Here is a 15,244-nt window from a genome sequence, read left to right as displayed (position 1 = left end):
TTACTGTTAGAAACTTCTCACTCTTGCAACTTGGTGTCACAGATAAAACCATCACCCAATATATAATTTAGGCATCCTCTTTTTTTTTATGGACATGCATTAAATTACTAAATTACTAGTAATTAACATCTTCCCTCTCAAACTCTTCAGGAATACCATTAATATTTATTAGGGGTGGTAAAATGGGTCACAAACCATCAACCCTTTCATATTCACTTACTTTTTAATTGTTATGGGTGAACCATATTTAAGATGGATCAAAAATGAGTAGGATAATTTTTAATCACTTAATTTGAGGTCAAGATGAGTTGGATATGGTTACCCATATTTCATCCATCACATAATAGACACACAACACACATCTATTCTATATTGCATTCAACTCATTTCTCTCTCTCATAAAGGGCTGCAAGTTGGGCTAGCCCAACCCAGCCCAGTCCCAACCCATATTTTGGGTGGGTCGTTCAGTTTCACAGGTCATTTTTTTTATATTTTTATATTTTTTTTTATTTTTACAAATATACAAATTACATTTTCCTTTTCCATGTTTGTAAGTATCAAAATTATTAATAAAATTTATTTTTTAAACATCAATATTTTTGTTGGGTAGGTCGAGTTTCACGGGTCTTTGGGTCTTTTTATATATATATATATACAAATTACATTTTCCTTTTCCATGTTTGTAAATATAAAAAATTTTAAGAAAATTTTATTTTTTAAACATCAATATTTTGGGCGGGCTGATCGGGTTTCACGAGTCATTTTTTTTTTTTATTACAAATATACAAATTACATTTTCCTTTTCCATGTTTGTAAATATCAAAAAATTTAAGAAAATTTTATTTTTTAAACATCAATATTTTGGGCGGGTTGATCGGGTTTCATAGGTCTTTTTTTTTTTTTTTTTTTTTTTTTTTTTTTTTTTACAAATATACAAATTACATTTTCCTTTCCAATGTTTGTAAACATCAAATTTTTTAAGAAAATTTTATTTTTTAAACATTAAAATTTTGGGCTGGTGGTCGGGTTTCACAGGTTAATTTTTTTTTTTTTTTACAAATATACAAATTACATTTTCCTTTTCCATGTTTGTAAACATCAAAAAAAAATTTAAAAAAAATTATGTTTTTAAACATCAACATTTTTTAAATACAATTTTTTAAAAATAATTAATGGGTTCACGGGTCATAACGGGTTGACCCACCCATTTTCAACCTGGTTTAAATCGGTTAAATATGGGTCTTGACCCATATTTAACCCGCCCATTTTTAATTTCGACAAAATCAAAAAATCCCCGAAAATTGAAAAATGGAAAAATGAGAGATATTACTACTTTTGAGGTTTGACAAATTTTCAAATTTCAAATTCTTTAATTGGGGGAGCATGAGGATCTCATCATCGTCTTCTTCAATGGTAACCATCTCAACTCCAGATACCACTGAATCACACGATATAATTTTGATACTTTCAAGGTTATGTAACATTGGGATAGCATTCGATGGAATTACATTCATTAGTTTCTCAAAGCGTTTCACATTGACGAGCCTTAGCCGTTGAAAGGAATCTTGTCCCTTTGATCCTGGGAATAATTGACTGTCCCATGTGCCTGTGAGGCTTTTCAAGTCTTCAACCTTCAATTCCTCCAAAGCGGGGAATCTAACCTGCGAAATTCATTACATATTGTGTTAAACTTTGGGATTTGTCAATCACAAGTGGGGCACGTCCCGTTTCTCTTAACTAGACCTATAAATAAGGGTGGCAAAAGTTGACACGACCCGCCAACACGACTCGAACACAACACGAGTTAAATGGGTTTGGGTTGACCTTAAATGAGTTCGGTTCATAAACGGGTTGACACGATTAACCCGTTTAGTTAATCGTGTCGTGTTTGGGTTGAGGGGTTCAACCCGTTTATACACGTTTAACTATATATATCGTAAATAAATTTCTGTTTAAGTTATAAAATTATTATATGAACTTGTGTCTTACAATTTAATCTTTTGTAAACTATAAACTATTTAGTAATTTGGTTGATTAAAACATATATTTTTTTTAGTATTTATTATTTTATTGAGTATTATTAATAATTTAAATAATATAATTTTTTTTTTTTTTTTTGTAAATAAGTCATTAAACGGGTTACACGTGTAACTCTTTTAATAAACAGGTCGTGTTAGTGTTGAGAGTTTCTGACACGATTATTAAACGGGTCGTGTTCGGGTTGAACTGGTTAGTATAATACCTTTGAATTGACACGACACGATTACGACCCACGAACACGAATTGTCACCCCTACCTAGAAAGGAAATGAAGAGATTAAAATGATCACTACTTGCAGCCACAATTCAATGTGGGTAATACGAGCATGCTGTCCCTACATTGGTAAGCTCATTGCACTAGAAGTTAGGACACACACATTGGGGGATAAGGATTCTCTCTAGCGAAAGAGAGGTCCAGTACAAAATTTAGTAGTTGAGATTGAATTAATAAATGAGACACACTAATGATGATGTAAAATATACCAATAACTCAATTCGCAGTCCTCATCTTCTTATATATTGCAATTGCTTAAATTTCAAAAAAAAATAAAAATAAAAATAAAAAAATAAAAAATACTTTATTGTGAGAATAACAGTTAGGTTAATGTGAGAAGGCTAGTACAGTTAAAACTACACTTTATTGCGTGAGAATATATTGGTATGTTTGTTCTTCTTAAATATAACTAAATTTATAGGATGAAATCACAAATTATATATATAAGGAAGTATGAACACTTTTACAAGACCACTTTATCTATATCGATATTTTATACGTATTGTTAGAATATTTTTTAAACACACTTATAATTTTAAAATATAATTTTTACCACGTATTCAAATTTATCAAATACTATTTCACATTTTTAATAAATTTTAATTTTAATTTTAAAATATAATTTTTCAATAATAATATAATAATTAAAAAATATTCATAATATATTAAGCGAGATGACTAGGGATTTTGTAAAACTAAAGCCTATGTTATATTAATATATGAATTTAGATTAGTAATATTTAAAAAAATTAATCAAAAAATAATTTTTTTGTATATTTTCTTTTTTTATTACCGTAATCTCTACTGTACCTATTTTTCTAGATTGGTCGTACCCACCCACCGCCCTCTATGCGCTTACAGTATTAAGGAAAATTGTTTAACATAATCATCTATATTCAAATGAATTAATTAAATACATATAATATATTCTCAAATATTAGTTTATATAAGTTGACTCGAAATTGACATTCTTTTTAAGACAAGATTGTACATCGAAACATATTTCTAATTATCTAACCAAAAGGTGGCTTGTTACTGTTAGAAACTTCTCCCTCTCACACAAATAAAACCATCACCCAATATATAATATCCATCCTCCTTTTTTATGGACGTGGATTAAATTACTAGTAATTAACATCTTCCCTCTCAAACTATTCACGAATATCAAATTTTTTTTTTTTTTTTTGCCTTCACGGATATCATCGATATTTATAAACTTTAAAATATTCTAGTATCGTTTATTTCTCTCTAAAATACTCTACAATTTATACACAAATGAGAGTTCTCTCACTGTGTGTATGTGCTCTACAAATTGTAGAGAATGACATCGAGCTCGATAATTTTTGAAACTTTACTTCTACTCAATTTGATTATATTAATTTTTTGTCAGACAATAAAGACATTTTAAAGCACTTCATAGTTCATATATAATTTTTTTTTTTTTCCCCTTTCCCGGAAGACATATACAATTGTTTATCCTACAAATAAAGGTCAATTATTATACTAATTCTTTGAAGATGGTCCTAAGAGAATTTGAACTCCTGACCTTTAAGAATTGAAAAATGATTATTGTACCGTTGAATTGTTAAACCTATTATTTTTAATTGGTCATTTATACAACAAATAAAAAAATAGGATCCTTCACTTACTTGTATTTAATATAATTAATAAAAAATTATTAAATTAAACAATTTTATGCAAGTATTCTCTATGAAATGAGGAGTCCACATATAATTTCTTTTCAAAAATTCACATGCAGTGGATATTGTGCATAGTAAAATACAACCGTAGAGATAACTCTTGCCAGAGCTGGGTTCACAGTTTTAGGTACAAGTGGGACCAAGCCGAAAAACAGACAAAACAACACCACTTTCTGTTTGTGGATTGATACTTAGTATATATGTAATTAATATTTAATAAAATATTATAAATATTATAAAATTATTTTTATTATCTAATAACATGAGTTTATTTTACTCTAATTACTGTATTTTAGTTATACAAAACCGCTACAAGTTTTAAGTAAATAAAATGTACTTTCATAGGAGTGTGAGGCCGTGAGTGTATCTTAAAAAAATAAAAAAAATAAAAATAAAAATAAAAATTTCTCAATCTCTCTTTCTTGTTATGAGATATGAGATATATTTCACACTATTTAACTAACGAAAGTTAGTTGAAGAAAAACTGAAATATAAATTGATTTAAATATCTATTAAAGCCTATTTGAAAGTTTACTTTATTTCTTGTTTTTTTATTTATTAAATAATTTAAACGACATTATTCACATGAATTAAAACTTATATTTTTTTTTTTGTTTTAACATTTTACTAGTCTGACAAGTTCACATTAGTCACATGGAAGGAATTTTTTATTTTTTTATAGGAAAAAATGATATTGAAATATATAAAATAATAATAATAATAATAATAAAAAGAAGATGAAGAAGAAAACATGTAGACATAAATATTAATATAAAAAAGAAAAAAAAATTAGGCATTATTTCTCGTGGTGTCCTTTTAATAAATCTATATAAAATGAAAATCAACAAAAACCAAATAAATGAATGCACAATATAATTCTCAAATATATATATATGTATATAGCATATAAATTTCAAGAAAAAAAGCTAGATTTGTAGGATATACTAAAATAGGTACAATGACATTTTTGTCTAAAAAATATATAAGAAACTAAATGTCCAAACAGCTCCCTTTCAGCTAACCGTTAGTTAAATCACCCCCCTCGAAATAGTTGAGGGAGGTTTATTGACAAAAAAATAGAAAAGAGAGATTTAGGAAAAAACAAAGATAGAAAAAGGGGGTTTAATGTAATTTACTCTTTATTTTATTCTGGCAATAAGAAGAATAGCCATACGGGTAGGGATGCAAGTTGGGCTGGCCGAACCCCGACCAGCCCTAACCCAGCCTCAACCCGAATCGGGTTGGGTTGGACCAACCCGAATTGTACCTAACATGGGTTATGGTCATAACTTGGACCGAATATTTTCAAACGAGTTGGGTCGGGTCGACGGGTTGAGGTTTTTTTTTTTAATACTTTTTTTTAAAAAAATTTATATATATATATATATATGTATATTATATATATTTGATTATATTTGTAATACCCCGTAATTTTAAAGAATGTATTTAAATTAATTTTGTGTTAGGTTAATTAATTTTATTTATTTGTGCATACTACATTATTATATTAAGTTCATTTAATTGTGCATGTAAATTAATTGTGTATGTTAAAATAAGTAAATTTGTTCATGTAATTATGCATGTATTCTTATTAATAATTTTATTTGTTGGTTATGCTTATATTAATCATTATTAGTTAAGTAAAGTATTATATTTGTGTTATATAGTATTACGATGATATAATGTAGTATTTTGTAATAATAATAATTATATTAGTTTAATAATAATAATAATAATAAATAATAATATAAATAATTAATAATATAAATAATAATAATTATAAAAGTTTTATTAATAATAATATTAGTAATAATAATATTAGTATTAAATCAAGGTAATGATGAAAAATTAAATACTAGGATAGAATTTCATTTACTATGGTAGAATGGTGGATCAAATATCTTGATTAAAGATAGCATTGTCTTAAAGCCATATAGGTAGGAGTATGAGAAATGGGTGAGAAGTTATTATAAATTAGATATTTGTATTATATATATTATATAAGTTTGTATATATATATTAGTAGCCAACTTACTCTAAAGGCAACTTACTTAAGTTAGAAAGCTTAAACATTCTAGTGAGCTATTTTATAAGAGTGAAAGGAAAAGAGAAAGAGAAAGAAGCTTGGACCGGTGTAGGCGATTTTACCCGACTACGCACAGACCGGCGGATTTATTTTAAATCCAAAAAGGCAAGTTATTATCTACTTTTCCCCTTTGAATTAATAAATTAATTGTTTAGCTTATTTTTATGCATAGAGCCAAGGTTTGGAGGTTAATAAATTATTAATTTTATTTTATTAAATTAATGGAATTTTAATTATATAGGATGGTATATATTTATTTAATGTCCTATGAAATTAATAATGGCTAAAAATAATTAAATAAGACTTTAGGGATTTTTCTAGAATTTTCTAGATTTTTCCGGGCATTTTCTGCAATTTCCGGCGACCTTCCGGCGAGTTTTCCGGTCGCCGGCGATGGGGGAGACGACCGGAGTGATCCGGTGTGATGCGGCGCACCATAGGAGGGTATGCGCGCGCATCTGGACCATTAAATAGCAGCGATTGATCCGGTGCACCGCGGTCCATGTTACCGCGGTACACCCGGATCCGTGAACGTTGGATGGAGGAGATGTAGATGGATTGATCCGGTGTGGCGCGCATGTAGGAAAGCTGATGCAGCCATCCAACCGGAGGACGCCACGTCAGCAGGAAGCCATCAACGCGCGCGTGGGAGCGCGTGCGCGCGCGTGGGACTCTCCAGACGCGCGTGGGAGCGCGTGTGCGCGCGTGGCTGACGCCAGACGCGTGTGGAGGCACGTGGGAGAGTGGGAAAGCTTGGCGGCGCGTGTGGGGAGCTCTGGGAGGCGCGTGGGGGCGCGTGAAGGGCCTCTGCGGCTGCTGGAAAAGTCCAGAATACCCCTAGGGACTGTTTTGTCATTACCTGGACCTTCACTATACATTTTGGGGCCTCGGGTTGGCATTTTTGGAATTAACGGGACATTATATTATTATTTTATTTCTCGTTAATTATTATAATTGTCCGATTAATATTTCTAAATATTAATTGTATCAGTTAAAGTGCGAATCGCTAGTAAACATATGTAATTGATTTAACGACTATTAATGGTATTATTTTATTAAACTGTAATAACCATTAATGTTAAATTAATTAGTGCTTGGTTTTCTTCATATAAATAACCCATTATATATTATGGAATATTTATACTGTTAATCGTATATAAACCATGATTATTATACTGTGTGCATTTCAGGGAATAAATGGACTGTTTATTATGTCGCATTTATATTATATGGATGTGTTGCCATATAGAACCATGTGAGCTGACTAATAAGTTTAGACTCATTTATACCTTATGCATTCGTTGCGATAGACAGATGTGTGGCTGTCGGGGTATGTGGTTTAATATTATTGGCATGTGTTGCCTAATTGACATACTCGGTATATTTATTAATAGTATTGGCATGTGTTGCCTAATTGACATACTCGGTATATTTCTTAATATTGTTGGCATGTGTTGCCTAATTTATATGCTCAGTATATTCATCAGTACTTTGCGAGGTGTTATCACTGTGTAGTTCGTTATAGTCTGTGTTGTCAGTACCGTGCACCATGTATAATAGCTGATTTCCCGGGTAGGGAAAGGCGACACTTAACCACCTAGTGTGAGTCTAAGTGATCACCGTCTATTCTGGTTGAGGTCATGTTATACATTGGATAGTTCCCGTAGGATGTATACAGATATAGTACTCATCCGATTCATAATGATTAATTTATTTGATTCTCTGATTTGGGTCATAGTAGAGAGGACTTGCTCGTGGGGTTGACCCACCATTGTTGTTATTTCAGGATACGGTCAGTATCCGTTTCAAGGCTGAGGTTAGCAGTGTGGGACCATCATCCGAACTCATCTACTCTTACGATCCAGTGCAGGGTAGAAGTTTTATGTAATACTTCAGTTTCAGTTTTTAATTACTTTTGACGTTGAACTCTCAGGGTTATATTTAGGGATCCCTGACGTAGGATTTCCAAGTTGTAATGAAGTACTGTATGAAATAAAGGATGGATGGATGTTGTATTATTTAATGTTCCTTTCCTGTCTAAATTCTTTTATTTCCATCATTTTGTATTCCATGCTTGTATATTGCCAATTGTTTTTGATATCCCTCGTTTTTCGTGTATAAGCCTGATCAACTTATGCGTGGAAAATGTGGGGGTGTTACAATATTATTATTAAAAAAATATATATATATATATATATTTTTAGGACAAATCATTCAGCATCCCCAATCGCCTTCCTCTCTTCTCGTTCTCGACTCTGAAATTGCCATAAACAACTCGTTGTTTTTGGCTTACAAGATGAGTAGTTTTTCTTCCTAGCGCCTACCATGTTGCGAACTCTGACTGATTCAATCAAGCAGGGCCTTCCTTCCGACCGCTGCTACCTTGTTCCGAGCTATGAAGGATCCAAAAGAATAGGAAGTGCCCTCTCTCTCTCTCTCTGTGCAACTGCAAACTACAAAATCAACAAGAATCAGAAGTTCAAAACCTATATATTTCAGTTTATCTATCTGTCTGCAAGAATCAAAAGTTCAAAACCTATTACCTATATCAAAACCTATATCGGCATGTCATTTCAGATTGTTCGAAAAATCAAAACCCATTTCTTTTTTTGGGTACACTCTGGTTCAAACTAAATCAGATTGTTCAAAAAATCAAAATCAAAACCTATTACTTTGTTGATTGTCCAACTCTTTTGTTTTTAAAGATTCAAAAAATCAAAACCCATTTCTTTCAGTTTCCATCGCCCGCTGTTCCAGTTCGGGTTTGTTGTTCGCAAGCTTCAGCCGTTGTCTCTCAACTCTCAAGCATGTCCCCTTCTCAACTCTCAAGCTTCGTTGTTCGTTTTAGAATTGCAGAGAAGTGCATGGACGGCGGCAGAGAGAGAAAGAGAAAGAAGAGAGAGGAGAGAGAAAGGAGAAAAAAAAAATCGACAGAGAGAGAAAGAAGAGAGAGAGGAGAGAGAAAGGAGGGAAAATAATTTTTTTTTTTTTATTTTTTTTTATTTTGGATTTTGGGTTAGGTTTGGGTTGAGCCTGAGCCAAACCCGAATATGTCTGGGTTTTGACAAAACCCAACCCGAATATGAATCCGATTTGTGAATGTAAGCCCCAATTTCAAAATTTCTGGGTTGGGCTGGGTTAGCCCGCCCAAGTTACAGCCCTACATACGGCATCTACAAATGCTGTCAAAAATAGCCATACAAAAACAAACAAATCATAAAGTAACAAAAGAAAAAAAAAAAAAAAAAAAAAAATTGAAGAACATGCTCCAAATTTGTTGAGAAACAAATATAAAGTAATTGACTTAAAACTTGAAAAAACCTCAAATATTAACCATTCTTATGCCCTGACAAAATTTAATATGAATGATATGATCATTATCTTATGCCTTTTGTTGTTTCTTTTCTCTATATACCTTTTTCTTTAAAGTAGTCACACAACCTTGTATTTTTGTTTCCTCTTGGATGATTAAAAAAATTATTTATATGTTTTCTGCCCTTTGAGTAGTCAAATCTCTCTTATATTTTGTATATATTTTATACATATGATCATCACACTAGCTACAAATTCCTACTTTTCGAACAAAAATACAGAGAACCCTTAGTTCTTGGCTCCTCATTTTTTTGTCTCAGATTTTCATAGATTAGAATGCATAAAGTTGGAAGTTCTTATAGAATTATTGTTTGACGAATGAATTTGTTGTAATACCGGTGTTCCAATCCAGCAATCCTTCACTTAAAGACTTAAGGACAAATCAATTAGAAAAACAAATCATTGCATTGAGGTAATATCTATATTTTATTTTAGCAACCTAGATTAGTTCATTGTATTGCATTGAGGTAATATATATTTTATTTCAGCAAAACAAATATTTTTTTATTATATAACTTCTATTTTTTTTATTTTTTTTTGACAATTATGTCTAGAAGAAAATTTGAATCTGGGCATGAAGAAAAAATTTTAAAAAATAGAATTGATTCAAGGGCTTCACATTTAAAGTTTGCCCAAGGCCCTCTCAAGATTTCTTCAACCTCAGGACCTTGTAAGTTGTATCATGTATGGAAGTCATACAATTATAGGACAGTGCCCAATATGCTTTTATTCTTATTTTATTATTGTTATTTTTTCTTTCTTAATTTTATTGAATTAATTTGTTTTGTTTAGTGTAAAAAAAAACAATTAAATTGTTTTGCTTAAATAATATTGGTCATCCGGATACTAGTGCCATTTGACGAATTATTCGTTGTTTTGACTCATTGTGTAACGATATAATTTGATGTATTATTTTTAGTGTCTTTTATAGAATATATAAAAAAACTCTAAATTTGTACTATTATTAAATGTGCAAAGTGTTTCAGTAATTCAGTAATTATTTATTAATTGATATAAATTCTATAAAACTCAAAATTACCTACTAAAATTAAAATTAATTCAAATTAACAAAATATAAAAAGAGTTTAATTCAAATTACAAAGTTCCACATTGGTTTTAAGTAAAAAAGATTACATGAAAACATTTTATAAAACAATAAAGCTAAAGAAATAATAATCACACCTTCTCGGCCTTTTGGCTAAGATCAAGTGTAATACTAAATTTTTTTGGGTCAGCTTTTTGGTTAACCTTTCTTAGTCTTTTTTGACTAAGATCAAGTGTAGTGCTACTTTCTCAGCCTTTGTGCAAATAGTTTCAATATTTATTTATTAATTGATGATATAAATTCTATAAAACTCAAAATTACCTAATAAAATTTAAATTAACAAAATATAAAAATAGTTTAATTCACAATAAAGAACTCTCATTAATTATTATATCCCACTATATAAATTCTATAAAATTCAAAATTATCTTATAAAATTCAAATTAATTCAAATTAACAAAATATAAAAAGAGTATAGAGTAGAGAGACATATTCAATTGGGTCAAAGCAAATTCGAGCAAGTGGCAAGAGACTCACATAAGAAATTGTGGATCTTTATACTGCCTTCAAATAAGGGAAGCGAAGTAACAAGCAATTCTAAAAATTTTTTTTTTTTAAAAAAAAAAAAAATCCAAATTCAAAATTTTTATCTCATGCTTTTCTAATCGAAAATCTCAAAATATATTTAAATGAGTTTTTTAATAAAAGGAAATCTAATTAGACAAGTATTATTAATATAAAAAATTATTTATTAATTGATATAAAAAGAGATTTTAAAAGAGTTTCTATAAAACTCTAACACAAATTACCTATTTATCTATTTATTATGAGTTTTTTAATAAAAGGAAATCTAATTAGACAAGAATTATTAATATAAAAAATATTTATTAATAGATATAAAAATAATTCACATAAGAAATTGTGGATCTTTATACTGCCTTCAAATAAGGGAAACGAAGTAACAAGCAACTCTAAAATTTATTTTTAAAAAAAATAAAAAAATTCCAAATTCAAAATTTTTATCTCATGCTTTTCTAATCGAAAATCTCAAAATATATTTTAATGAGTTTTTTTAATAAAAGGAAATCTAATTAGACAAGTATTATTAATATAAAAAATAATTTATTAATTGATATAAAAAGAGGTTTTAAATGAGTTTCTATAAAACTCTAACACAAATTACCTATTTATCAATTTATTATGAGTTTTTTTAATAAAGGAAATCTAATTAGACAAGAATTATTAATATAAAAAATATTTATTAATTGATATAAAAAGAGTTTTTAAAAGATTTTCTATTAAACTCTAACACAAATTGCCTATTTATTTATATATTTATTATGAGTTTTTTAATATAAGAAAATCTAATTAGACAAGAACTATTAATAGAAAAAATATTTTTTAATTATAAAAAGAGTTTAATTCAAATTACAAAGTCCCACATTGGTTTTAAGTAAAAAGAATTACATGAAAGCCTCTTATAAAACTATAGAGTTAAAGAAATAATAATCACACTTTCTCGGCTTGTTGGCTAAAATCAAGTGTAGTACTAAATTTTTTTGGGTCGGCCTTTTGGCTAACCTTTCTTGGTCTTTTGGTTAAGATAAGGTGTAGTACTCCTTTCTCGGCCTTTGTGCAAAGAGTTTTAGTATTTATTTATTAACTGATGATATAAATTCTATAAACTCAAAATTACCTAATAAAATTCAAATTAATTCAAATTAACAAAATATATAAAAAGTATAGAGTATAGAGACGTATTCAATTGGGTCAAAGCCAATTCGAACAAGTGGCAAGAGACTCACATAAGAAATTGTGGATCTTTATATTGCCTTCAAATAAGGGAAACGAAGTAACAAGCAATTCTAAAATTTATTTTTTGAAAAAATAAAAAAATTACAAATTAAAAATTTTTATCTCATGTTTTTCTAATCGAAAATCTCAAAATATATTTTAATGAGTTTTTTAATAAAAGGAAATCTAATTAGACAAGTATTATTAATATAAAAAATTATTTTTTAACTGATATAAAAAGAGGTTTTGAAAGAGTTTCTATAAAACTCTAACACAAATTACCTATTTATTATGAGTTTTTTAATAAAAGGAAATCTAATTAGACAAGAATTATTAATATAAAAAATATTTATTAATTGATATGAAAAAAGTTTTTAAAAGAGTTTCTATTAAACTCTAACACAAATTATCTATTTATTTATTATGAGTTTTTAATACAAGAAAATCTAATTAGACAAGAACTATTAATAGAAAAATATTTTTTAATTGATATAAAAAATAAAATAATTTTTCTAAAACTCTACTACAAATTACCTTTTATTATGAGCTTTTTTAATAAAAGGTAATCTAATTAGACTATAATTATAAATATATAAAAAAATTTATTAATTCATATAAAAAGAGTTTTAAAAATATTGTCTATAAAACTCTAACACATATGACCTATTTATATATTTATTATGAGTTTTTTAATAAATGAATATATAATTAAATAAAAATATATTTAAAGAAAATAAAAAATGTCTATAAAATCTACCACAAATTAGTTGTTTTATTTTCTATAAAAATCTATCACATTATTTATTTATTATGAATTTTTTAATAAAATAAAATCTAATTGGAGAGAATATATTTAAACAAAATAAAATAATTTCTATAAAACTCTACAACAAATTAGCAATTTTATTTTCTATAAAACTCTATCACATACAACATGTATTTATCTATTTATTATGGATATTTTTAAAGAAAATAAAATAATTTCTATAAAATTCTATCACAAATTATCTATTTTATTTTCTTTAAAACCGTATCACATATAACGTGTATTTATCTATGTATTATGAGTTTTTTAATAAAATGAAATCAAATTAGATAAGGATATATTTAAAGAAAATAAAATAATTTTTATATTTATATAAAAATATATTTATTAATTGATATACAAATAGTTTTTATAAAAATAGTCTCTATAGAACACTAAAAAAAAAATCTGGATAATTATCAAAATATAACTGGACCAGCCTAATTATGATTAAATCATTATCAGGAGAGAACACATGTTATCATCCTATTAACCTAAAAAACCTATAAATAGAGGCACGGAGGAAGAAGGAAGGGGTAAAGAAATTCAGAATTACAAAGTAAAATACAGAAGTTCTGCGAAAGAGTTTTAGTATTTTTTTTTAATAAAAGAAAAAACTCTATAAAACTCTAAAATCTATCTAATAAAATAATTATTAATTGATATAAAAAGAATAGTTATTTTTTATTAATTGATATGAAAAGAGTTTTTATAAAATAAAAAAAAACTCTATAAAACTCTAAAATCTTCCTAATAAAATATTTATTAATTGATATAAAAAGAATAGTTATTTTTTATGGAGATTTTATAAAATAAAAAATAAAAAAATTACTCTATAAAACTCTAAAATTTACCTAAAAATATTCAAATAAACCTATTTATCTATTTATTATTATGAATTTTTTAATAAAATAAAATCTAATTAGACAATAATTATTAATATAAAAAATATTTTATAACGAGTTTTCAAATAAAATGAAATCTAATTAAACAAGAATATATTTAAAGAAAATAAAATAATTTATATAAAAATTTATCACAAATTACCTGTTTTATTTTTAATAAAACACTATCACACTAGATAAAGATATATTTAAAAAGTTTCTATAAAACACTAACACAGATTACCTATTTATCTATTTATTATGAGTTTTTTTTAATAAAAGGAAATCTAATTAGAAAAGTATTATTAATATAAAAAATTATTTAGTAATTGATATAAAAAGAGGTTTTAAAAGAGTTTTTATAAAACTCGAACACAAATTACCTATTTATTTATTTATTATGAGTTTTTTTTTTTTTTTAATAAAAGGTAATCTAATTAGAGAAGAATTATTAATATATAAAAATATTTATTAATTCATATAAAAAAAGTTTTTAAAAGATTTAAAATAAAACTCTAACACGTATTACTTATTTATCTATTTATTATGAGTTATTTTAATAATAGAAAATATATTTAAACAAAAATATATTTTAAAAATAAAAAATTTATATAAAATATACCATAAATTAGCTGTTTTATTTTCTATAATACTCTATCACATTATCTATTTATTATGAGTTTTTTTAATAAAAAAATTTAATTAGAAAAGAATATATTTAAACAAAAAATAATAATTTCTATAAAACTCTACCACAAATAAGCTATATTATTTTCTATAAAATTCTATCACATATAACCTATATTTATCTATTTATTTTGAATATTTTTAAAGAAAATAAAATAATTCCTATAAAATTCTACTACAAATTATCTATTCTATTTTCTTTAAAACTCAATCACATATAACATATATTTATCTATTTATTATGAGTTTTTTACTAAAAGGAAATCTAATTAGACAAGGATATATTTAAAGAAAATAAAATAATTTTTTTAAAAGAGTTTATATAAAACTCTAACACAAATTACCTATTTATCCATTTATTATGAGTTTTTTAATAAAAGAAAATATAACTGGACAAGAATTACTAATATAAAAATATTTAATAATAGATATAAGAAATAAAATAATTTTTTTTAAAACTTTGCCACAAATTACCTTTCATTGTGAGTTTTTTAATAAATGAAAATCTAATTAGATAAGGATATATATATTTAATGAAAATAAATAATTTATTTAATA

At 26.7% G+C, this 15,244-nt stretch overlaps 1 pseudogene; it reads left to right on the top strand.

The window, feature by feature from the left end:
* Window positions 1-10,649: 10,649 nt before the first annotated feature.
* Window positions 10,650-10,792, top strand: LOC132301811 (U2 spliceosomal RNA; annotated as a pseudogene).
* The last annotated feature ends 4,452 nt before the right edge of the window (window positions 10,793-15,244 follow it).

This window comes from Cornus florida, unplaced genomic scaffold (genome assembly GCF_030987335.1).
Source record: "Cornus florida cultivar Cherokee Brave unplaced genomic scaffold, ASM3098733v1 CherokeeBrave_3.0.0_Hap2_Chr03, whole genome shotgun sequence".
Classification (NCBI taxonomy): domain Eukaryota; kingdom Viridiplantae; phylum Streptophyta; class Magnoliopsida; order Cornales; family Cornaceae; genus Cornus; species Cornus florida.
The sequence above is the reverse complement of the archived record's forward strand: the minus strand, read 5'-3'. Positions and strand labels throughout refer to the sequence as shown.